Genomic DNA, 27,037 nt, shown 5'->3' with positions numbered 1-27,037 from the left:
ATAAATCCCCATAAATCCTCAGCATTTTTATACATCACTAACAAAACCCAACAGCAAGAGATACAAAGAGAAATTCCATTCAGAATAACTGTTGATACCATAAAATATTTGGGAATCTATCTACCAAAGGAAAGTCAGGAATTATATGAGCAAAATTATAAAAAAGTCTCCACACAAATAAAGTCAGACTTAAATAATTGGAAAAATATTAAGTGCTCTTGGATAGGCCGAGCAAATATAATAAAGATGACAATACTCCCTAAACTAATCTATTTATTTAGTGCTATACCAATCAGACTTCCAAGAAAATATTTTAATGATCTAGAAAAAATAACAACAAAATTCATATGGAACAATAAAAAATTGAGAATCTCAAGGGAATTAATGAAAAAAAAAATCAAATGAAGGTGGCCTAGCTGTACCTGATCTAAAATTATATTATAAAGCAGCAGTCACCAAAACCATTTGGTATTGGCTAAGAAATAGATTAGTGGATCAGTGGAAAAGGTTAGGTTCACAAGACAGAATAGTCAACTATAGCAATCTAGTGTTTGACAAACCCAAAGCCCCTAACTTCTGGGAAAAGAATTCATTATTTGATAAAAACTGCTGGGATAACTGGAAATTAGTATGGCAGAAATTAGGCATGGACCCACACTTAACAGCATATACTAAGATAAGATCAAAATGAGTCCATGACCTAGGCATAAAGAACGAGATTATAAATAAATTAGAGGAACATAGAATAGTTTATCTCTCAGACTTGTGGAGGAGAAAGAAATTTGTGACCAAAGATGAACTAGAGACCATTACTGATCACAAAATAGAAAATTTTGATTACATCAAATTAAAAAGCCTTTGTACAAACAAAACTAATGCAAACAAGATTAGAAGGGAAGCAACAAACTGGGAAAACATCTTCAACAGTTAAAGGTTCTGATAAAGGCCTCATTTCCAAAATATATAGAGAACTGACTCAAATTTATAAGAAATCAAGCCATTCTCCAATTGATAAATGGTCAAAGGATATGAACAGACAATTTTCAGAGGATGAAATTGAAACTATTACCACTCATATGAAAGAGTGTTCCAAATCATTATTGATCAGAGAAATGCAAATTAAGACAACTCTGAGATACCACTACACACCTGTCAGATTGGCTAAGGTGACAGGAAAAAATAATGATGAATGTTGGAGGGGATGAGGGAAAACTGGGACACTAATGCATTGTTGGTGGAGTTGTGAACGAATCCAACCATTCTGAAGAGCAATCTGGAATTATGCCCAAAAAATTATCAAATTGTACATACCCTTTGATCCAGCAGTGTTTCTATTGGGCTTATATCCCAAAGAAATACTAAAGAAGGGAAAGGGACCTCTATGTGCCAAAATGTTTGTAACAGCCCTATTTGTGGTGGCTAGAAACTGGAAAATGAATGGATGCCCATCAATTGGAGAATGGCTGGGTAAATTGTGGTATATGAATGTTATGGAATATTATTGTTCTGTAAGAAATGACCAGCAGGATGAATACAGAGAGGACTGGCGAGACTTACATGAACTGATGCTAAGTGAAATGAGCAGAACCAGGAGATCATTATACACTTCGACAATGATATTGTATGAGGACATATTTTGATGGAAGTGGATTTCTTTGACAAAGAGACCTAACTGAGTTTCAATTGATAAATGACGGACAAAAGCAGCTACACCCAAAGAAAGAACACTGGGAAAGGAATGTGAACTATCTGCATTTTTGTTTTTCTTCCCGGGTTATTTATACCTTCTGAATCCAATTCTCCCTATGCAACAAGAGAACTGTTCAGTTCTGCAAACATATATTGTATCTAGGATATACTGCAACATATCCAACATATAAAGGACTGCTTGCCATCTAGGCGAGGGGGTGGAGGGAGGGAGGGGAAAAAAATTGGAACAGAAACGAGTGCAAAGGATAATGTTGTAAAAAAAAAAATTACCCTGGCATGGATTCTGTCAATATAAAGTAATTATTAAATAAAAATTTTTTTAAAAATTGTAGTACAGTCAATTATCTCCCTGGCCACCTGCCTCTGTTTTCACTTTACTTTAATTTGGCTTCTTCTCTGCTCTTCAAACCATTTTTCCCCCTCTTTTCTTCTGAGTTCCTTTATCTTTCTCATTCCTTCTCTGTCCCTCTGAATTGCTTAGCTTAGGGAAGAGAGCAGGTGTTGCTTCTCAGAAAGGCAAAAACAAAACAAAAATAAATAAACAATAACAAAAAAAATCTCGCCTCAGGGTCTCACCTATCACCTAGCTGGAGCTGCTGAGATTAAGTAACTAACTCAGCAAGTTGGCATCTGGATCCCAGAAGGTATTGAGCACTTTGGAATGCACCTAGCCCAGCTAGTGTGGTTCAGGCTGTTCATCATGACCATTCTCTCAGGCTACCTTCCATCTGTTGCCAGATGGAATGAGGAACAAAACAAGAGCTGTGTCAGGGTCACATAGCATTTGGCCTTTGCCCCACACTGAACCTTAGATGCCTCACTAAAAAGGGAAGAGAGAGTCAAGAAATGTCACTACATATAACATTTTTTAAAATTAATTTCATTTTTCTGACCTTAAACATCAATAAAAAGAATATTTCTGTATTATAATAGAAAATAAAGAAAAGGGAATATGAAACCAGGAATCCCCATTCACACTACTTGCCTAGACACACATACACACAATGTATATATGTATATGTACTATATAGATTTGTATTTACTATATGTATGTAGGTACGTATGTTTAATATGTATGTACACACATGTATATGTGTATTATATATTTAATATGTTACCATGTGTATGTACATAAATATATGTGTGTATGCATGTCCTGTATGTGTGTATATGTATGCATTATAAATGTGTGTATTATATATATATGCTATATATTTAATATATAATTTAATTTATAAACATGATTTAATGTATATAATAGATTATAATCTGTAATTAATATATATTAAAAGGCAAGTAGTAGAATATTATATATATATACATAATTATCTCTACCATATGTATATATATTTTTTTTGTTCCACATTATTTTCAGAACTGCTTTGCTATGCTTTCTTCTGAATTCTCTTGGGTTTTCTATACATTTTTAAAATTATTTCAATGGTTCCCTTTTTTGACATCACTATTATTACCTATCCCCATATCCCCCAAAGCCCTCCAATTAAAAAATTAAAAGAGAGGAACATTCTTTTCATAAATATGCATAGCCAATTATACTGAATTCACATAGTGGCCACATCCAAAAAATATATGTCTCCTTATGCACCTTGAGTTCATCATCTTTCTGTCAAGAGGTAGGTAACATATTTCATCATAGGTTCTCTAAAGAAATGGTTTGTCACAAAAACGATCATTATTCATCAGAGCCAAGACTGGTGATCAGTAAAACAGGCAGCCTTTTTGGACACTACATAAAAGTATAAAGTACAATGAAGGGCACTTTTAAAATATTACTTATTATAAAGTTATAAAAGGCCCATATGTTTAATGACAGAAAATTTTGCTCTTTGCAGCATATATTTTTACATTGTGGGGAGGGGATAAGGGAAGAAGAGAGGGAAGATGGAAGGGAAATAGGGAGAAAGGAAGAAAGGAAAGAAAAATAAAGGAAAGATCTATATCTAAATAATGTAATTTTATAGTTTTCATTCAACATATTTTTATGAAGCAATTACTATGTCCCTTTGTTTTGATTAAGACACAAATAATACAAGAGTCTATGTTTCCAAAAAGAGTTTCTATTCTAATGAGCAGTAAGGTGAGTGATTTGGAAGTGACATACTATATACAAGTCAATAAGTAAAGCTAATTTCAATAAATAAAATAATTTCAAAAATAAAAAAATACAAATAAGGAGATCGATCTGGGCTCTGCTTTGAAGAAAGCTAAAGAGTCTATTTCTGCATTTCTAAATGATCTAAAAGATCAACTCTTTCCTCTCTGTGTTCCTATTTTTAATTGGTGGAAAGATAGACAGAATTTTCCAGAATTGCTCTAGTAAAAAGGATTAATGTTATAGAAGATGAAGTACTCAACTTGGAGCTAGGAAAACTTGGGTTCAATCCCCCATATTAACAACTCCTGTAATCATAGACCAGTTACTTAGTCTGTGTGTTCTTTATAAGTAGATATTCTTAATTTAAAGTCCAAGCATTTCTTTGGGTTTTTTAATATAAGGGTTTTTTTTTTTTATATCTTCTCTTTCTTACAACGTTTTAGTTATCTCCAGTGTCCTCCTCCTTTTAAAGAGCCATCCCATATAAAAATACTATTTTTTTAAACAGAGGAGAAAGAGTATAACTAAATCAATACATTTCAAATCTTAAAGCATGTACTGGATGTAACAATCATATACCTCCAAACTCTATGAAGGGATGAATTGAGACAGTCTTTTCATACCTCTTCCTTTGACTCAAACTTGATCTTTATGATTTTGTTATGCTCACTTCTGATTTTTTTAGTATGTGGTTGTTTTTTCCATTTTCACTGTTGTAGTTATTGTGCATGTTATTTTCTTAATTCTGCTTATTTCACTCTGCATTAATTCATGTAAATCTTTCCATGCTCCTCTGTATTCATCATACACATCATTTCTTAGAGCACAGAATATTCCGTTACATTCATGTACCACAACTTGTTTAGTCATTTTTCAATCAATGGGTATCTACTTTATTTGAAATTTTTTTACTATCACAAAAACTGCTACTATAAATATTTTGGTGTATATGGGGACTTTCTTCTTATCAATGGTTTCCTTGGAGTACAAGCCCAGAATGGAATCTCTGTTTCAAAAAGCATGGACATTTTAGTCACTTTATTTATTTAATTCCAAATTGCCTTCCAAAATGATTACTCCATTATCATTTCTTGGCTCCACTATCAATGTATTATTGTACCTATCTTTCCATAACACCTCCAATGCTGACTCCCACCATGTTTGGCAGTTTACAGGTTGTAAAGTGAAACTTTAGAGTTGTTTTGATTTGCATTTGTTACTATTGGTGATTTAAAGCATTCTTTCATCAAATTATAAATACATTATAATTCTTTTGAGAATTATTTGTTCAGATCTTTAGAACACTAATCTATTAGGTAATGGCTTGTTATTGATATATTTACTAATTGTTTATATGGCCTTGGATATCAAACTTTTATCAATACATTTTAATACAAAGATCTTTTTCCTATTTGTCCACTTCCCTTTCTTATTCTAAGATAATTTTTTTAATTGTATCTGGTCAGAAATTATCTATTCCTTAATCTCTACTTTTTAAACTAATATCAGAATAGTTCTGTTGACTGCTACTTCATAATATAGTTTGAGGTGTAAAACTCTATCTCCCTTCATCTTTATTCAATTTTATTATTTACCTAGCTGTTCTAATTCTTCTGTTTTTCCAAATGAATTTTGTTATTATAAGAAGTTCTATGAAGTATCTGCTTGATATCAAGTTGGTGTAGCATTAAATGTGTAAATTAATTTTGGAAGTACGATATTGCCATTTTTATTATATTGACATGGCTTAATCATGAGCATTGAATCCTTTAGCTATTTAAATTCTTTTTTATTTTTATTTTATTACTTTATTTTTAAAGGAGCACTTTGTAGTTAAATCTATGCAATTTTTGTGTGATTTGATAGTCCCCAGATTTTATGCATTTAAAAAAACTATTTGGAATGGAATTCTGCTTTCTATTTTTACTTCTTGTATTTTGTTATTATCATATAGAAATGTTGGGATTTTTAGGCTTTATTTTATAGCCTACAACTTTGCTAAAACTATTAATTGCCTCAATTAATATCTTTGCTGATTCTCTAGGATTTTCCAAGTGTATGCATCAGTTTTAATTTACCTTTACCTTCTTTATGACTTTAATTTCTTTCTTTTGTCTTATTTTTTCTAGCTTCCCTCTTATAATTATATAAAAGGTTTCTATTATTTTTCTTTTGTATTTGAGCCTTACTTTTGGTTTTAGATGGATTTTTTTAATGATATTAAAAAGGTGCCTTTTTGGACTGTTAGCATAAAGAGTCCTGTATTTTTTCAAAGGCTTTTCTATATTTATTAAGATTATCTTGTGGTTTGGAATGTTTTGGTTCTTATTATGATTAATTATATTCATTCTTTTTCTAATTGAACCATCCTTGGAATCCTTGTATCCCTGGTATAAATTCCACTTGATCATAATGAATGATTTTCTGGATAAAATCTGGTATTCTTTTAGATAGATAGATAGATAGATAGATAGATATAGATATAGATATATAAGATATAAGATCCTAGGGAGAAAATGTTTCATTTGTTTTCTAAAGCACTAAATGTGGGACTATATATGATATTCAATGACACAGTATATAAAATTTGTAATTTATGTGTTATGGAGCCTATGAACACTGTCCCTCTCACTCTAACATCTTTCATGTCCATCTCTTTGTCTCTACTCAGATGGTTGCAGCCCTAAATCAAGCGCTCATCATTTCTTTCCTGAGTTATTGTAATAACCTCCTAATTGGCCTCCTGGACTTGAATCTCTTGCCTCTTCAATTGATTCTCCTGATAGCTGCCAAAGTAACTTTTTAAGGCACAAGTCTAATCATATCATTTTATCAGTAGCTTCCTGTTACTTCCTGAATCAAAACCACACCAATCTGTTTGCCATTTAAAACCTCTCACAACCAGACTCCAACTTACCTTCCTAAATTTATTATGCATTATTTCCCCTTCATACACTTTATATAATAGTAAAATTGACCACCTTTCTGAACCTAACATACAATATTTCATTTCTAATCACTATACCTTCTCAAAGGTTTTCCCCCAATTTTGGAATACATCTCCTCCCCTTTGTTATTGAGAATCTTAACTTTCCATCTTTGACACTGAGAAACCAATCTCCACCCAAAGGACAAATTTACTTCCAGTTTAGTTTATGGCTTATTTCCAGGTTTTTGAAAGGGGGGATAAAAAGGGATTTGTCATAAAATATGAATTAGGTATAGAACAAGAATTGCCTAACATATGAATCACAATATAGAATAACAGAAAGCCTTAAAACAGTATTCAATAACTGCATGACAATCTCAAGGAGGCTGATATTTAAACCTCAGAACATAAAACAGTTTGCCAGACTGCTGTTGAGGCACATTTCACCTCAACTCTGCACTGTACAAAAAACTCTTGGTGTGTATCTGTTGGTAAAATGGCAGATATGCCCCTGCACTAGCTTCCATGTACATGAAATCACTATGATACTGAATTGGAGAGAGTAAACCCTTCCCTTCTTTCACACTCTTACAGCATCAAGTTGCTTCACACTCTAAGTATTAAAGTAAAATGATGCCTACTGGAATGTCAAAGCAAAAGAGTACAATCTAAAAGCTATTTCATCTTTTAATTGATGTTGTATCTCATCCTCATCTCCACAGGACAAGGTAGCACTATTCAGGGATTTACTATAACATTCTAAATTGCTAGATCTTTTCAGGGATGGGTCACCATATGGTCAAAGGCAGGTTCCAAATTTTCCACATTGTAAACTAGAACAAAGAAATGCAAATGTCAGCATTATTCATGAAAGGACCCTTTAAATATCAGTTCAAGGGCCTCATTTTATATGAAGAGTTCCCTAATCCCCTCAAAACTACTTGTGCCTCCTCCCTTACCAAAAATAAATAAATAAATAAATAGATTTTTTTTATTAATTCTTTACTTTTGTTTGTTATCTCTCTCAATAGAATGTATGTTCCATGAAAGCAAAAACTATATCACTTCTGTTTTTATATATCCCCAGTATATAATATAACATCTGGAACATAGAAGACTTGTTGATAAACATTAATTGATTAGTTATATATATGAAGTGAATAAGCAAATTCAGGAAATTAGCCACATAATTCAATCCTTTTGCAACCATAAACACCATTTATTTAAAAAAAAAAAAAAGACAACCTCTTTGCCTCAACTCCTTTTTTTATTTTGGGTGAAATTAAAAGTTGTTTTAGGCTGGAGTCATTGGCAGAAGTGAAAATGCAGGTTCAATATTTTCATGGTTGAAGTCAAATATAGCACCTCCAAAATTTCTTAAAGTAGGAAGTGAAAAGAAAGACATTTAAAAGAAGTAACAGAAGACAGACTTTAAAAAACACACAATTAGGATCAGTCCTGTAGCTGAAATCTAGAATTCCCTAAGCCGACTATATCTTAAAAATAGATGAGTTAAATCTTACAAAAGAATCTCAGCCTTGGAAGGGATCTCTAAGGTCATATAATTTAATCCATATCTGAAAAGAATCCCCTCTAAAACTTCCCTGCCAAATTGTTATCCAACTTCCATTTTAAGAAGGGTTAAGAAGCAACCTACCACTTCTCTAAGCAATTCATATCACACTTGAATGATTTTATAATTTGAAAAATGCTCCCTTGTATTGTTCCTGCCTTGCAACTTTCAAGTCTTCTCATAATTAGCCCTGCCTTCTAGATGGTCTAATATTTCTTCCGTATGACTCCTTTTAATGTTCGGGGATGGTTATCACATGGCACCCCCCTAGTTATCCTTGTCTCACATCTATAGACTTAGGCTAAAGACCACCAGTTACTTTAAGCAACTCTTTTAAAACAAGATTTCTGGTCCTTTCATCATGTTGGTTGACCCTTTAGGAGGGATTCCAGATTGTCAGACATTCCTAAAATATGTCACCCAAATGTAGATAATTCCACTTATCCCTGTTAAATAGTATAATACTGGGGGAAGATGGGAGGGGGGGAGGGCTGTGTTGAGCCAAGATGACAGAGAGTGGAAAGATCTTTATCAGAGCTCTTCCTGGCTTCCTTCAGATCAACACCACATCAAGGCTTCAAACAGGTTTTGGAGTGAGAGAACCCACAAATATTTGAAGTTTAACAAATTTCCAGCAGAAGATACTTTGGAAGACCTTTAGGAAAGATCTGTTTCACTGGATAGGGGAAGAAGGCAACTCAATGCAGGCCAAGTGCAGAGATTCAGGGCTGAGAGGTCTTTCTGCACTTCTGGGAGGCTCTTAGCCAAAATACTTAGCCTTTGCTACTCAGTCCTGGTTTAAAAGCTAGTGGATCAGCAGACCAGCTGTGAAAGAGTTTTGCAGAAGAGTTTGGAAAAGGAAACACAGAAATTATCTGAAGAAAACTCCTTAAAAATAGATTTGGCAAAATGGAAAAAGAAAACAACTCCTTGAAAAATAGAACTGGTGAAATGAAAAAAGAGAACAATTCCCTAAAAATAGAATTGGTGAAGGGGGTAGGGGGGGAATTCAATGAACAAAACAACTCATTTAAAAGTTCAATTGACCAAATGCAAAAGGAGGTAAAAAGCTAAATGAAAAAAGTAATTGATTAAAAATTAGAATTGAGCAAATGGAAATGAATGACTCAATAAGACATCAAGAATCAGTTACATAAAAACAAAAAAAAAAGAAAAAATAGAAAAGAATGTAAAATACTCATTAGAAAAACAACTGACCTGGAAAATAGATCCAGGAAAGAACCTAGACAACATCTTTCAAGAAATCATCAAGGAAAACTGCTCTGATGTCCTTGAACCAGAAGGTAAAATAGCCATTGAAAGAATCCACCAATCACCTTCTGAAAGAGACCCAAAAATGAAAACTTCAAGGCACATCATAATTAAATTTCAGAATTATGAGATCAAGGAGAAAATACTGCAAATTCTCAGAAAGAAACAATTCAAAATATCAAGAAGCCACAATCAGAATTATTCAGGATCTAGCAGCTTTCACTTTAAATGATGAAAGAGCCTAGAATATGGTATTTCAGAAGACAAAGGAGCAGAATCAACTGTCCATCAAAATTAAGCATTATCTTCCAAGGGGAAAGATAGACATTCAATAAAATATGGGAATTTCATTTATTTTTGATTAAAATACCAGAAAAGATCAGAAAATTTGATCTTCAAATGCAGAACTCAAGAGAATTAGAAGGTAAAACAGGAAGAAAAAACTGTTTTTAAAGGTCAAAAGGTTTACTTTTCTATATGGGAAGATGATATGTTTAACTCTTGAGAACTGTATGTTTGTTAGGAGTATACTTAGAGGGTGTAGGTATAATTTGACTTTATTGTGATGATTTGCAAAAAGAAACCAGGGGTGGAAGGTGGATTGTTCTGGAAGAAGGGGAAGGAGGAGGCATATTACATCACATGAAGGGGCAAAAAAAAGAAACACATTTAAAGCAGAGTGATATATAAAGAGAGTAAAGGTAAAAGGATGGAGTAAAAAAAAAAAAAAAAGGTAAAAGAATCTATTATGCTTCACCTGAGGATTTCAGATCATGCCAAAGCAAAAAATAGATCTAATTTTAAAAGATATGGAAGAAAACTACATTTTGCTAAAGGGTATCATAGATAATGAAATAATAGCAATAATAAACATTTATGTGGTATTACATCAAATTCCCAGAAGAAAAGTTAAGAAAGCTGAAAGAAGAAATAAATAGCAAAACTATACTAGTGGGGGATCTCAACCTAGCTCTACCAGAACTAGGTAAATCAAACCACAAAATAAATAAGAAAGAAGTTAAAGACATAAATAGAATTTTAGAAAAGTTAAGTATGACAGATCTTTGAAGAAAATAAAATGGATACAGAAAGGACTATACTTTTTTTTTTCTCAGCAGTACAAGGAACCTACCAAAATTGACCATGTTTTAGGGCATAAAAACCTCAAAATCAAATGCAGAAAGACAGAAATAGTAAATGTATCTTTTTCAGATCATGAGGCAATACAAATTACATGTAATAAAGGACCAGGGGAAAATAGACCAAAAATTAATTGGAAATTAAATAATCTAATTCTGAAGAATGAGTGGGAGAATGACAATAATGAGACAACATACCAAAATTTATGGGATGCAGCCAAAGCAGTTCTTAGGGGAAATTTTAAATCACTAGATGCTTACTTGTATAAAATAGAGAAAGAGAAGATCAATGGATTGAGTGTGCAATTTAAAAAGCTAGAAAAAGAACAAATTAAAAAACCCCAAATAATGCCAAATTTGAAATTCTGAAAATAAAAAGGGAGACTAATGAAATTGAAAGTAAGAAAATGAACTAATAAATAAAAGTAAGAGTTATTTTTATTAAAAAAATCAACAAATAGATAAAACTTTAATTTAATTAGAAAAAGGAAAGAAGAAAATCAAATTGCTGTATCACATATATTTTATCAAAAATAAGAAGGGTGAATTTTCCAACAATGAAGAGGAAATAAGAGCAATAATTAGAAGCTATTTTGCCCAACTGTATGCCAATAAATCTGATGATCTTAGTGAAATGGATGAATACTTACAAAAATATAGATTGCCCTAATTACCAGAGAAGGGATAAAATAGTCCTATTTTAGAAAAAGAAGTTGAACAAGCTATTAATCAACTCTCAAAAAAAAATATTCAGGATCAGATGGATTTACCAGTGAATTCTACCAAAAATTTAAAGATCAATTAATTTTTTTGTTTTTCTTATGCAGCATGATAATTGTGGAAATATGTATAAAAATGCACTTGTTTAACATATATTGGATTACTCACTGTCTAGGGGAGAAGTTGGGGAAAAGAGAGGGAAAAAATTTGGAACACAAGATTTTGCAAGGATGAATGTTGAAAAATATCTTTACATGTATTTTGAATACAAAAAGCTATTATTTAAAAACAATTAATTCCAGTACTATGCAAACTATTTGGAAAAGTAGGGAAAGAAGGAATCCTACCAAATTCCATTTATGACACAGATATCATGCTGATACCTAAGTCAGATAAGATTAAAACAGAGAAATAAAATTATGGACCAATTTCCCTAATAAATATTGGTGCAAAAATCTTGTTTTTTTAATAACCAAACTAACAGAAATCATATGATTATTTCAATAGATACAGAAAAAACAGTTGACAAAATCCAATACCCATTACTTATAAAAAATATCAGAAAACACAAGAATAAATGGAGTTTTCCTTAAAATAATCAATTATATTTTGTATAATATATTTTATGTATATATATTATATATAATAATCAATATATATTATATAATCTTATAGTCATATAGGGATAAAGTAGAACCATCCCAATAAGATCAGGAGTAAAACAAGCTTGCCCACTATCATCATTACTATTTAATATTGTATTAAAAATATAAGTTTTAGCAATAAAAGAAGAAAAAATTAAAGGAATTAGAATAGGTAATGAGGAAACCAAATTATCATTCTTTGCAGATGATATAGTGGTATACTTAGAGAATTAACTAAAAAACTGCTAGAAACAATTAACTTTAGCAAAATTCCAGGATACAAAATAAATCCATATAAATCATCAGCATTGTTATATGTTACCAACAAAGTCCAGCAGCAAGAGATACAAAGAGAAATTCCATTTAAAATAACTGTAGATAATATAAAATATTTGAGAGTCTACCTGACAAAACAAAGTCAGGAACTATATGAATACAATTACAAAACACTTTTTAAACAAAATCAGATCTAAATAATAGGAAGACTATCAAGTGCTCATGGGTAGATCAAGCTAATATAATAACAATGACAATTATATCTAAATTAATCTACTTATTCAATGCCATACAAATCAAAATCTCAAGAAATTATTTTACAGATCTAGAAAAATTAATAACAAAGTTCATCTGAAAGAATAAAAGGTCAAGAATGTCAAGCGAATTAATAAAAAAATAATGCAAAGAAAGGTGGCCTCTAGTTGTACCAGACCTAAAACTATATTATAAAGCAGTGGTCATCATTGCTACTGACTAAGAAAAAGCATTGTCAATCAGTGGAATAGATTAGGTTCACAAGACACAATAATCGATGACTATAATAATCTAGTGTTTGATAAATCCAAAGACCCCAGCTTCTAGGATAAGAATTCACTATATGACAAAACTTGCTGAGAAAATTGGAAAATAATATGGCAGAAACTAGGCATTGACCAACACCTAACACTCTATATCAAGATAAAGTTAAATGAGTTCATGATTTATACATAAAAAGTAATAGTATGAGCAAATTAGAAGAACAAAGGATAATCTACCTCTCTATGGAGAAGGAAGGAATTTGTGGCCAAAGAAGAACTATAGTACATTATGAAATACAAAATGAGAGCTTTTGATTATATTAAATTTAAACGTTTTTGTACAAACAAAATCAATGCAGACTGATTAGAAGAGAAGCAGAAAACTGGGGGAAATTTTTTACATCTCAGAATTGTGATAAAGGCCTCATTTCTAAAATATATAAAGAATTGATTCAAATTTATATGAATACAACCCATTCTTCAATTGATAAATTATCAAAAGATATGAACAAACTGTTTGTAGATGAAGAAATTAAAACCATTTCTAGTCATATGAAAAAAATGCTCTAAATCACTATTAGAGAAATGATCTCTGAGGTACCACTACACACCTCTCAGATTGGCTAAAATGACAGGAAAGGATAATGATAAATGTTGGAATGTGAGAAAACTGGGACACTAATACATTGTTGGTGGAGTTCTAAACTGATCCATCCATTCTGAAGAGCAATGTGGAACCATGCCCAAAGAACTATCAAACTGTGCATATTCTTTGATACACCAGTGTCTTTACTGGGCCTATATCCCAAAAATAATATTTTAAAAAATTGAAAGAGCCCATATGTGCAAAAATGTGTATAGGAGCCCTTTTTGTAGTAGCAAGGAACTGGAAACTGAGTGCTCATCAGTTGAAGAATAGCTAAATAAATTATAGTATATGAATGTTATGGCATATTATTGTTCTATAAGAAATGATCAGCAGGTTGGTTTCAGAAAGGCCTGGAGAGACTTACATGAATTGATGCTAAGTGAAATGAGTAGAACCAAGAGAACATTGTACACAGCAATAGCAAGATTATGCAATGATCCATTCTAATGGACGTGGCTCTTTTCAACAGTGAGGAGATTCAGGCCAATTCCAATAAACTTGTGATGGAGAGAGCCATCCGCATCCAGAAAGAGGACAGTGGGGACTGAATGTGAATCATAACATAGTATTTTCACTTTTCTGTTGCTGTTTGTTTTTTGTTTTCTTTCTCATTTTTTCCTTTTTATTGATTTTTCTTATGCAGCATGATAAATGTGGAAATATGTTTAGAAAAATTGCACATGGGGCACCTAGGTGGCTTAATGGATAGAGGACCAGCTCTGAAGTCAGGAGGATCTGAGTTCAAATCTGGCCTCAAACACTTAACATTTCCTAACTATGTGACCCTAGGCAAGTCATTTAACGCCAATTGCCTCAGCAAAAGAAAAAGAATTGCACATGTTTAACATAGATTATTTGCTGTTTAGAAGAAGAGGTGGGGGAAAGGGAGAGTGAAAAAATGTGGAACATAAGATTTTGCTAGGGTGAATATTGAAAGCTATGCATTTATTTTGAAATTAAAAAGCTAAAAAATACTAAAAAAAAAAATTAATAGTATAATATTCCTTTCAGCTCAGCAAGATCTTTGGGGCTATCAATTCTGTCATCCTATGTAGTATTTGTCTTTTCTAGTTCTGTCATTTACAAGTTTAATAAAAATGCCTGTTTTTTCCAAATCATCAATAAAAATGTAGAATACAACAAAACTAAGGGCAGATCCTTGGGGTCTGTCATTAGATACCTCCTTCCCAAATGGCATTAGTACTTTGGTCACTACTTTTTCAAATCAATTATTTAAGCAGTTCCAGATCCACTTAACTGAATCATCATCTACCTCTCTTCATCAGGCTACATTTCTTCATTTTCTATAATGCTATTGTGAGAGGTTATTGAAACCAGAACATATCATGGGAAGTCATTTGATCTAGTGAAGAATATTGAATAGAGACCCTGGGTTTGAATCCTACTTCTTAAGATAAGTATCACTTTAAGCAATTTACCTAATTTCTCTTAAGCCTCTTTATCTATAGATAAAGATTTAGACTAAATAATCTCTAAAATCTTAAAACATAAAAGGAATGATACTCATTCATCATGAATTCCTGATAGTTTATAGTGACTACTATTTCCCTTTCTAAATGCCAATAAGTCACCTCTTAAACCACATTCTAGAATTTCACCAAGAATCAAAAAAATATCATTTAAAGAATCCTTTCCATCTCTGTTCATGTGATACCACTTCTCTTCTGCAAGATTTTTCAAAGATCACCAGCAGTGACTTAGTACAGTGTCTGGCACTTAGTCAGTAGTGAATTGATTGATTGATTAATTGATTTCTCAGTCCTCTTAATTCTTTGGTACGTACTTCATCAGGAATTCAACAAGAGCAGAGAGGTGATTTTTTATTATCTCTTATTTCAAAGTCCTTTTCACCATTTTCATTCTATCCTTCCTGGTATGATCATCATTCTTTTTTTATAGAGAAAAGAAAAATTAAAAAATAATTTAGTAATTCTATTGTCTTTCTGGAGTCTTTTACTATCACCAATCTACTCCAAGAAGAGACCCTGTTCCTATTTTCTTGCCCTCCAACAAAGCTTTAAAAAAATCTTTATTATCATTAGTATTCATTAGAAGCCTCTAGCTCCATCTGGGCTTTAGTACTCCTTACAAAATGGACCTAGGACCTAGACACTTTTTGTGTTCATCCTTAGTAATTTGTATTCATATTTAGTTACTAGATTTGAAAAATCAAATCTAGTTTGGACCTAATGCTTGTTATTACATCCACATTGATCTTTTTTGCAATTTCTCTTTTTCTTCCTAATGAAAATGATTTATATTTGTATGACCCAAATTTTGATAAAGAAGAGATAAAAGATAGATGAAAAAATAGATAAAAAGGGACACAAATACAGACAGATAGACATATAGACAGTCGGATAGATAGATAGGCAGAGATAAATAGAGAGAAAGAGATAGACACAGACAGAGAGAATATTTATTAAATGCTATGTTCCAATCACTCTACTAAGTATCAACCATAAAAATAAAAGCAAGCACTCAAATAACTTATAGTCTAATGGGAGAAGATAACATTAACAGACTAGAATTGTGAGTGCTATGACTGAAGGTATTTGAGAAGTATAGTAAGACATGGCACTAAGCAAGAAAAAGCCAAAGCTGGCCAATGAAAGCTCAGGGTGGTTTCACAGGTGAAGTTTAATTTTCCAAGAGGAAGATATGGAGGTGATAGCCTGAATAGAGATAGCATAGATGGAGGTGTCAAGAAAATGAGAATATTCTATCCTTTCTGAGCGTACTTTTCCTGGAGAACAAGAGATATTCAATCATTGCTTGATTTCCAAGTCTCTTCATAATCTGAACTATCATCTTTTACTCCCTTATCTCTTATCATTGATTACCAAATATTATATACTCCAACTAAACTGGATTATTCTTGGTCCACAGATGTGCCCTATGTTTAACCCTGACTTTCTTTTCTCATGTAATTCCACATGTTTGGAAAGTCCATCATCCCCTTTTTGTTGATTCTCGGCCTATTTTTTAAAGCAAAACTCAATTAACTTTTCCAAAATAATCTTCCTTTATCCTGCCGGGTAGCAATAATCTACTCTGTATGTCACCCTCCAACACTGTATAAATCTTAAATGAGAATTTGCTTTGCCTCTTCTTTATGCATTCCATATTTTGCAAAATAGTTATCTATATCTATGCCTTAACCCCTAAAAGACTGTATTCCCATGATAAATTGAGATGTAGCTAATTAATCTCTACTTTCTATCTTCTTTAGAACCTAACATCAGTGTTTTGTTTGAATTGAACTAATATAGGTATTTGGTGTTTGAGTTGAAATTGATTTGCATTTTCAGAAATATTGTATATCAGAATGAACAATCATATGTTATATTTAAGTACTATGGAAGGTTATTAAGTTACATAAGAAATGGAATCATTATTAGCCAAAAAAAACAAAAAAACAAAAAACAACAACAACCCACAAAGTCAGAGTGTGGTCAAATAAGTAAAAAATAAAACTATAAAAATGAATCGTGTCTTTCTAGGATGGTTAGATAATAAATAAACAACAACCAAAAAATCTGAGGACTCAATATATACTTGTGTCCAATCATCTAGGAGTAGGGATTCTTTAATTTTAAGGATTTCCCTTTGGAATTTTCAGGACCAATTATAATAGGACAGAACTAAAAAGGCCAGTCTAGTAGTTAAGGCTGGAATGAAGTGATTCACTTGTAGTCCAATGACCAAGATTTACCTAACCATATTAGAGGAAAGAGATTCACAATGGAGAAATTGTGGAATAAAGCATTGATATAATTGTGCATAGCTTCATAATGGTGTTCATGCTGCTGGTCTGCTGTCAGAAGCCTAAGATAGGAGCACCAGTTTCTTGGCTCTTTATGTATTCAGAAAAACAGGAAACTACATCAACAATCCCTTGAGCCAATTAAACTTCAAGGACAATTTCAATACCTTTCAAGGGAAAATTAGCCTAACATGGCAAATCTTTTGCTATTACTTCCATCACACCAAATAGACGTCCAATTGTATAGGATTTTCTCTTCTAGAAATAGATTATGTGTGCATATATATAAAGCAGAGGGATTCAAGAAAAAAGTCTTTTAAAAATTTTTATTCATTTTTTTGTTCTGTCAGCTTTGTTTTCAAATAAAAATAATAATAACTAACATTATTTATTATATCATTTATATAGCACTATGCTAAGCATTGTGCTAAGTGCTTTATAAATATTTCTTTTGATCCTCATAACAACTGGAAGATTGGTAATTGGTAAACATACAATTTTTCATGTAAATTTCTTTTTTTTCTTCCCTTCCCCTATCCTTGCCTTAGGATGACTACTATTACCCACAAATAGGTATGAATATGTATGTGTCTGTGTGTGTGAAATTATTCTATACATACTTCTACTCTATTTATCAGTTCTTTCTCTGAAGTGTTTTTCTTCACATATCCTATATAATTAATTTGAATATTTATAATAGATTCTTCTTAAAACAATTCAAAGTTCTTCTTAAAACAATATTGCTCTCATTGTATACAATATTTTCTTGGTTCTGTCCATTTTGCTCTTCATTTTTAGTACAAGTCTTTTCATGTTTTTCTGAAAGCATTGGGCTCATCATTTCTTATATTTTTTCCTCAGTGTCCATTAGTATTCCAGTAATATTTCACCATAATCATATGGCACAATTTATCCAGTCATTTCCCAATTGATATGCATCCTTGCAATTTCTAATTCTTTGTCATCACAAAGAGAGCCACTGTAAACATTTTAGAATTCAGTTTCTTTTTGTTTTCCTTTCTCATCCCCCCATCATCTTTGGAAGTAGACTAAGTAGTAATGTTGCAGAATCAAAGGGTATAGATAGATTTGTAACTCTTTGGACAAAGAAACATTTATTAAGTGCCAATTATCTAGCCAGAACTCTGCTGAGCACTGGATATATACTGACCGTGTAATCATGATCAATGTGTGAGTGCCTGATTCTCTAAGACTGTGAGGTACAGATAAGTGATCAATACAGATGAATGACCCTTCTGCATTGGTGAAGGGGCTTTCCTCATCCGGAATTTCTTACACTGATGAAATCACAAGTCTAAACAGCAGCAACAACAAAAAGCCTCAAGCAAAGAAACCTAATTATAAAACAGGGAAAGTCTTCTTTAAATGTCTCACATAAGCAAGATTAAATTTAGCATCAATTCAGTTTGATAAAATTGAATGCCTACTATGAAAAACATTAAGCAAGTTATAATCCTGTCCTTAAGGAATATATCTTTTTATCTATCTATATTTGTGTGCGTGTGTGTTCTTTGAAGAGGTTTTATTCTTACAATTGAATATCTTTATTTTCCCCAGTTAATGTAAAACAATTTTTTGCATTTATTTTTTTAAAATGTTCTTTTCCAGTTCCAGATTCTCTTCTTCCTCCCTATACCCTTCCATTGAAAAAAATCCCATGTGAAGTTGTACAAAACATTTCCTTAAAAGTCATGGTGTAAAAAAAACATATAGATCTCTCCCCTCCCCCCCAAAAAAGCCTCAAGAAATAAAAAAGAAAGTTTAAAAAGTATGTTTCAGTCTGTATTCAGATACAACTCTTTCTCTAGATATGGATAGCATTTTTCATTATAAACACTTCAGAGTAGATTCAGTGGATCACTGTATTGCCAAGAATAGCAAAGTCATTCACAAAATTATCCACAATTTTGCTATTACTATGTATACATTACATTTCACTTTGCTTGAACTCATAGAGGACTTTCCAGATTTTTCTGATAACATCTTGCTCATCATTTTCTTTTCTTTTGTTTTTCCTTTTTTTTAGGTATTTTATTTTATTTTCATTTGAAAACACTATCCTAAGCTTACCAGTTAAAAAGTCCTATCTTACTGATGAATTCTTTTTTCTATAATAATAGCTTTTTTATTTTTTCAAACTACATAAAAAGATAGTTTTCAGCATTCACCCTTACATACAACCTTATGTTCCAAATTTTTCTCCTTCCCTCCCTCCTCTAGACAACAAGTAATCCTATATAGGTTAAACATGTACAATTCTTATAAATATATTTTCATATTTATCATGCTGCACAAAAAAAATCAGATTAAAAAAGAAAAAAATTAAAAAGAAAAGAACAAGAATGCAAACAACAACAGCAACAAACCTTCAATCCCCATACTTCTCTCCCTGGATGCAGATGGCTCTCTCCATCACAAGTCTATTGGAAATGATCTGAATCACTTCATTGCTGAAAAGCTGCTCATCATTTCTTATAAACCAATAATATTCCTTCATAATCCCATACTCATAATCTAGTCATTCACAATTAATGAGCATTCCCCTCAATTTTCAATGTTTTGTCCTGAGAAATTCGGGGTTTTCCCTGAGGGGTCAGTGCTGAGGGAAAAGATTTGAAAATTATCTACATAGAGGTGGTAATTGAAGCCACAAAAGTAGATAATGTCAGCCAAGGAAAGAGTCTAGACAAGAAAGAATGGTGTGCCATAAGACAAGAGTCTGCAAAGATGATCATATTTTCTTTAAAAAGTATTATTTATTCATTTATTATTGTATTCTCTTTTCTTTTAAATTCTCTCTCTTTCTCCTACCCTTCCCCCATGCACTGAAAAGGCAAGCAAAATGATCAATTATATATATGGAAATGATGTGAGTGAATCCTGAAACTATCCCCCTTGACTGTTGCGGGGAAGCAATGGGGGTGAACTCTGAAATTGTGTCTACTTTAATCTGTAAAAGAAGGGAGATTTGGGAGTCTCAGACTCCAAAAAGTCTGGAAAGATGCATATTTTCCAAATGAACCTTATTTAAGTTAAGTGACTTCATTCAATTGGAAATCTTAGTCAAATCAGCCTCCCTTGATCTTTAGGGGTAGCCTCTTAAATTCCAGGCTCTGGGAAAAAGCCTTCAAAATGATTTTATTCATTTAGAGATCTGGGCCAGATATTCCTATTGAATGGCTTGAAACTCCAAGATAAATATCTAGGCCTGGGGGCATTGTCTCTCTTTTCACCTGGAACCAAGCCTCAAATTTCTTATAAAATGACCATTTTGAACTCCAGCTCTTTGCAGAAATCCAAAATAGGATTATGCTTTGCCAAGGGACCTCTCCTCTTGGCATAGCTGCCTACCAGGACTCTTGTCCGCTATGAAAAAACTCTCTTCTCAGTGATAACTCTTTGTTATTTCTCTGCCAGGACCTCTTGCCACTGAGGAGTTTGTCTTCCTAGCAAAGCTGGCTTCTGAGTGCCAATAAAAATCTTCCCTTTTGCCATTCAGACTTTTTGGGTTTGTGAATTCTTTCACACTGGACCTGTGTCTCTGACCAAAGAGGGGATTCTCACATCAATTCTCTACCATTAGAACTGCATCAAAATTATACAAAACACATTTCCACATTAATCATATCACAAAAAATAAGTAAATAAAGCAATAAAGCAATAAAATTGTATTTTAATTTGCCCTCAGAGATTATCAGAGAGGTTATCTCTCTCTGGAGATCAATAATATTTTTCATGATAAGTTCTTGTGACCTTGGATCATTGTATTGATCAGAATAGTCAAGTCTTTCACGGTTGATCATACTTACAACACTGATGTTACAGAGCACAACGATCTCCTAGTTCTTCTCACTTCACTCTGTGACAATTCATATAAGTCTTGCCATGTGCTTTTTTGAAACTATCTCTCTCATCACTTCTTGTAGCATAACAGTATTCCATTACAATCAACTGCAACTTGTTCAGCCATTTTTCAACGGATGAGCATCCCCTTTATTTTCAATTTCTTGCCAATACAAAAAGAGCTGCTATAAATATATTTGTACATATAGATTCTTTCCTTTGAACTCTTTGGAATACAAATCCAATAGGAGCTTTGCTAAGTCAAAGGATATATTCAGTTTTATAGAGCTTTGAGCATAGTAGTAAATTGTTATTCAGACCAAGTTCACAGCTCCAACAACAGTTTATTAATGTATCTATTTTCCTTCATCCCCTCTAACATTTGTCACAGTTACTTTAATTTGCTTTTGTCTAATAAACAGTGATTTAGAAGATTTTTATATGACTATAAATAGCTTTGATTTCTTCTGAAACCTGCCTATTCCTATGCTTCAACTATTTACCAATTGAAGAATGAGTCTTAATTTTATAAATTTGACTCAGTTCTCTATATATTTGAGAAATGAGGCTTTTATCAGATAAACTTGCAATAAAATTTTTTTGATATTGTTTTATTTTCTATGGTACCTTTTAACAAAATGTGATTTCCCTAACTAGTTTTCCTCTTTTCATTAGTCCTATGTTTGCTCCCTTTAATCCACTCTCATTTTTATTATTTCTTTGCTCCAGCCCCCAATATCTTTTATCTTCTTCCTCTCCTAATAAACAGATTTCTATACCTAAGTCTTTAGTAAAATTCCTCCTTTGAATCAATTCTTTTAAGAGTTAGGTTCAAGCATTGCCTGAAATTCATTCTTTTTTCCCCTCCACTATAAAAGTTCTTCTTTGAGTACCTCTTTAATATGAGAAAATTTTCCTCATTTTACCTCTTTCCCCCCTTTTTCTCAGTACATCTCTCCTTTCTCACTTTTTCAGATTTTTTTTAGATCATTCCAACATAATCAATTGCTACCCAAGCTCTGTGTCAACGTATCCTCCTTCTCGCTGCCCTAATAATTATAACATTCTTAGGAATCACATGTATCACCTTCCTATATAGGAATTGAGGTTGGACTCAATGGTTTCTAAAGTACTTTCAATTCTCTTAAGTCATCTATGATTTTTCTTTTATGTTTACCTTTTTATGCTCCTCTTCAGTCTTATATCTAAATGTCAAGTTTTCTACTCAGCTCTCTTTTCATCAGGAATTTTGAAAGTCCTCTTTCATTAAATATTCATTTTTCTGCTGAAAGATTACACTCATGTTTTCTGGAGAGATTATTCTTGGTTTTATCCTAGGTCCTTTCCTTCCGGACCTATTTTAAGATCTCCATTATTTTGAATGAAAATTGCTAAATCTGAATGTGTTTCCATAATTTGATTTTTTTCTTTTTGACTATCTGAACTATTTTCTGTTTGACTTGGAGCTCTGGGATTGGTTATAATATTTCTAGTAGTTTTCATTTTGGAATCTCAGGAGATGGTAAATGGGTATTAGGTTATATATATTCAAATCTAATTTTAAGGAATTATTGTCTTCAATGAACTCTTGTACCTCCTTTTACATTTGGTCTATTCTGCTTCTTAAGTTCTTTTATTCAGCAAATTTTTGTGCCTCTTTCAGCATTTGATCAAGTCTGAGTTTTTTAAAGTATGTTTTCTTCAGTATTTTTTGCACCTTTTTTATGAAGCTGCTAATTTCTCTTTTCATAATTTTCTTTTCTTTTTCTCTATCACTTTTATCTTTTACTTAAACTATTCCAAGAATTCTTGTCAGGCTTTGATTCAATTGGCATTTTTCTTTAAATTTTTCCTTGTAGCTGTTTTGCATTATTGTCTTCTTCTTAGTTTATATATTGATCTTGACCTAGTAGTTTTTCATAGTCAAATTTTGTTGTGGTCATTTGCTTTTTTTTTTCCCAGCCTAATTCTTGACTTTGAACATGATATCAAACTTAGGTTCTACTTACCTGAGAGTGAGGAGACACTATCCCAAACCTGAGACTTTTTCATGACATTATTTTTAGATCTAGTTCTGTGGATTCACAAATTTTCAATTCTTCCATGATGAGGTGAACCAGGCACTGTTTTCTGGTTTGCTTTCTGGTCCTTACCCAATAATGATCCTGGAGGCACAAATGCTAGTGCTCTTCTCTATGTTGGAAGTGTAACCAGGGTCTCTGCTTTCTTGTGATCAATCACAAGTGCTCTTCTCTGTTCTATAACTAAAATTGCTTATGGGCAATAAAACAGCATCAGCTACATCTAGAGTAAAATTTATCTTGTAATTTCTATCTGATCAGTTGTCTGACTCCCTTGATGTTGCTGGGCTGAAAGCTCCCAAAGCTGCTGCTGGTGCTGCTGCTGTTGGTGCTGCTGCTGCCATTGTCTAGTCATCTCCAAAGATGACAGCTCCTGAGCTCTGGGCTAACCTCCACCCCAATGTCACCGATTTCTTCTTCATATCTCCTAGGTTATTTTAAATTAAATTCAAGAATAGAGAAAAGAATAACACTGAAATAAATTCAAGACTGGATTATTCAGTGAAGTGAAGCCATAACAAGGCTTATGGAAGCTAGGCAGTATGGTAGATAAAATGTTATATTTAGAATCAAAAAGATGAATTCAAATCCTGACACACACACTTACTAATTTTATAAAGGCTTCATTAAACTTCATTAATAATGACTTCATTAAACTTCTTTGTGGCTCAGTTTCCTTATTTGTAAAAACAAAGAGATTAGATTCATTGGTCTCTAAAGTACCTTCCAATTCTCAATTGGAATTGACCAATTCAGTTGGTCAATGACCAGGAGAAAAGGTTGAGATCAAGAAAGCAGATGTCATAAAGCAAGTGCAGCACAAGTTTATGAGAAATGAGTAGGAAGTAAATTTGGAAGAATCAAAACTTCTTATCAGAGAAGGGATTTTCTTAGTTCAAGTAGCTGACTTAGAGCAGTTTTGAATGAGATCCCAAAATGTGAATATAAAGGTGGATGAGAGAAGTAATATGGAAGCATGAAGAGGTCAAGGAACTCTAATGGCTAACAAAATGCAAACATACTGTATTTAGCTTAACATGGTGCATTTGTGGATTCAATTAACACTGCCTATATTTTGCATTGTGCTGTACTCGCCTTTCCATGTCCTTAGCACTAAAATACCTGATGAAATGACATACACATTTATCATCTGCATGAAACCCCCAAACACTTTGCATGCAGAATGGGTAACTTAAAGTGCCTGTGCCATAGAAACATTATTCTTCCTCCAAGTTTCGCCTAATTTCTCACCGTTCAAATGCATTGACAGTATAGTAGATTAACCTTCCCTAGTGGAATGTTCTCTAGAAATTAAACTTGAGTATATAATTTGGAATCCAGAGTAATGCACTTTAACTATTTATTCTACTGTAAATTGCTCCATAATATGTGCAAACAATGCCCAAAATAAAAGTACAATTATAGATCTGTAAATGTGAAGCCATTATTATGTCTGGGCAAATACCTCATTCAGCTTGAATTTTAATTGTTGTTTTCTGATATTGAAGTCACTAATGCTTTCCTCCTTCCATAATGACTATTCTTAGCATACAAATTTTGTGCCTTACAATTAGCAATTTTCTTTAGTAATTATGTTGGAGGGAGTTTTTTTCACACATCAGATGACAAAGATTTGTTTTTCTCAAGAACTAGTAGTATATTACTTAATGACTTTTACTCTTGTGGCAGTCTTTTTAATGCCACTTCAAAATAAAAAGGGCACCCAACTTCAATTGTGTGACTATTCTTATAGCAACATGATGATGGGGTAAGAACAGTAGACTTGAAGATGAAATTACCAGCTCCAGGCCTTCTTCTGTCATTTATCAGTTGTACTGACCTTGGAAAAGTTTGAGGATTTTTTGTATTTAGATTCCGCATTTGTAAAAGGAGAGAAATAATTTCTTACCCCTCCCTAACACATAAAGCCTTTTGTGAAAGGCTTGTGGAAACCGAAAAGCACTAGGAAAATGTGCAACCTTACATTTTCCACAGTAAACCATTAGAGTTCCTTGACCTCCTCAATATATTTAGCCCCCACTTCTACTTGAAGAGAAAAAAGAGAGACAGAAAGAGAGAGATACATATATATATGTATATGTATAGATGTTTATGTATGTGTTCATATATATGTATGTTACGTGTGTATATGTGTTCATACTTGTATATGTCCATCTATACATATGTGCATATATACATATACATGGCTTACATATGACTCTTTATGATGTCATTTGGAATTTTCTTGGCAAAGCTACTTAGGGTTTGTTATTTCCTTCTCCAGTGTATGTATGGTGCATGTATATGTGCATGTGTGTATATGTGTATATATACATATATGTTTGTTTGCATATATTTGTATGTCTCTCTAGATAGAATGTAAACTTCTTGAAAGTGAGAATGTATAACTTTTGTCTCTGTGACATCTAGTGCCTGGAAGGCAGAAAGTATATCATACATGTTTCTTAATTGATTGCTTATTGATTGATAGTTCTCATGTTTCTCCTATGGTTAGACTGTTAGACTGTTACCTACTTGAGAAACTATAATGATCTTTTACTTTTTTTATATATCCAGAGCTTGACATGGTATGCCTGGCACACAGTAGGTGACTAATAAATGTTTATTAGCTAACTGACAGATTGACTTCCAAATTATTGGAAACCAGAATCTTAGAGTAGTTCAACTGAAAGGACCTCTGAGAGCTTATGGTAGAATTCTTTTTTTTTTAATCTGTAAATCTCTCTTCTCAAATTTTCTGGTCTGTAGTTTATTCAGTTTTGTTGCTTTTGGTCTGTGCCTTCCATGACATTGACATCTATTAATGTGTTTGAGAGCTGAGAAAAAGAAAAAAAGGATTGATCTCTGGGCTTTGGATTGGCAATTTCCAAACCACATGCCAACATGATCAACTCACCTCATTTTTCCCCTGGAGTTGGGCTATTAAATTTCACTTTCAAACTTTTTTTTTTCCTACTGAAGCATTTGGTATGCAACAGTGCTTTTGCTGTCAAGGAGACACTGACCTGGGACAAATCTCCTATCTGTACTTGGGATTTTGAACCATAAACACAGCATGCAGGGAATGGAATCTAATATTGTCTTCTAAACAAGCATCTCTATTCTCTCTGGAAGATGCAGTCTGGTTCACTTGGCTGCCTTTGTTAATAATATGGAGGTAAGGTGTACTTTATCAAAGGATGTGACTCATTGTGTTCTTCCAGTAAAATCCATAAAGATTTAGTTGAGACCCAAACAATTTACATTTTAAATATTCATACCCTCATCCTAGCCCCGAAGTGACATTTAAATTGTGTCTGGGGAATTTGTTGTGAACTACTGAAGTGGTCTGGAGCATTTTTATTGAAAAGGAGTCTTTGGATTTGTTTCTATTCTGGAGATTTATGATGGGGCAAATGAAATTTGATTCTGTGTTCATGGATCCCCCTGGAAAGGTAACTGTCCAGCACAAGTAAATAAGGACCCTATGCCAACAAAGGCTATGCTGTATGAAATTAATACCCTTAGGCAAGAAAAACTGGAGTTTCTGGAATATTTGTTTAAAGTCAAAGAAATCTTGTCCTCCATCGCAAAATATTTGGCTTGCTGTCACTGGGAGGAGAGTTGCAAATGGGATCCATTCAGTTTTAATAAGGGGTCAATTTATTGGATATAAGTGCCAGTGACTAAATGATATAAGCCATATGGACCCTCATCAAAACTGTGAAATAGGCAAAGTGGGATTTTGGAATTCCTGTA

The sequence above is a fragment of the Antechinus flavipes genome, chromosome 1 (assembly GCF_016432865.1).
Source record: "Antechinus flavipes isolate AdamAnt ecotype Samford, QLD, Australia chromosome 1, AdamAnt_v2, whole genome shotgun sequence".
In the NCBI taxonomy this organism is placed as follows: Eukaryota; Metazoa; Chordata; class Mammalia; order Dasyuromorphia; family Dasyuridae; genus Antechinus; species Antechinus flavipes.
The sequence above is the reverse complement of the archived record's forward strand: the minus strand, read 5'-3'. Positions refer to the sequence as shown.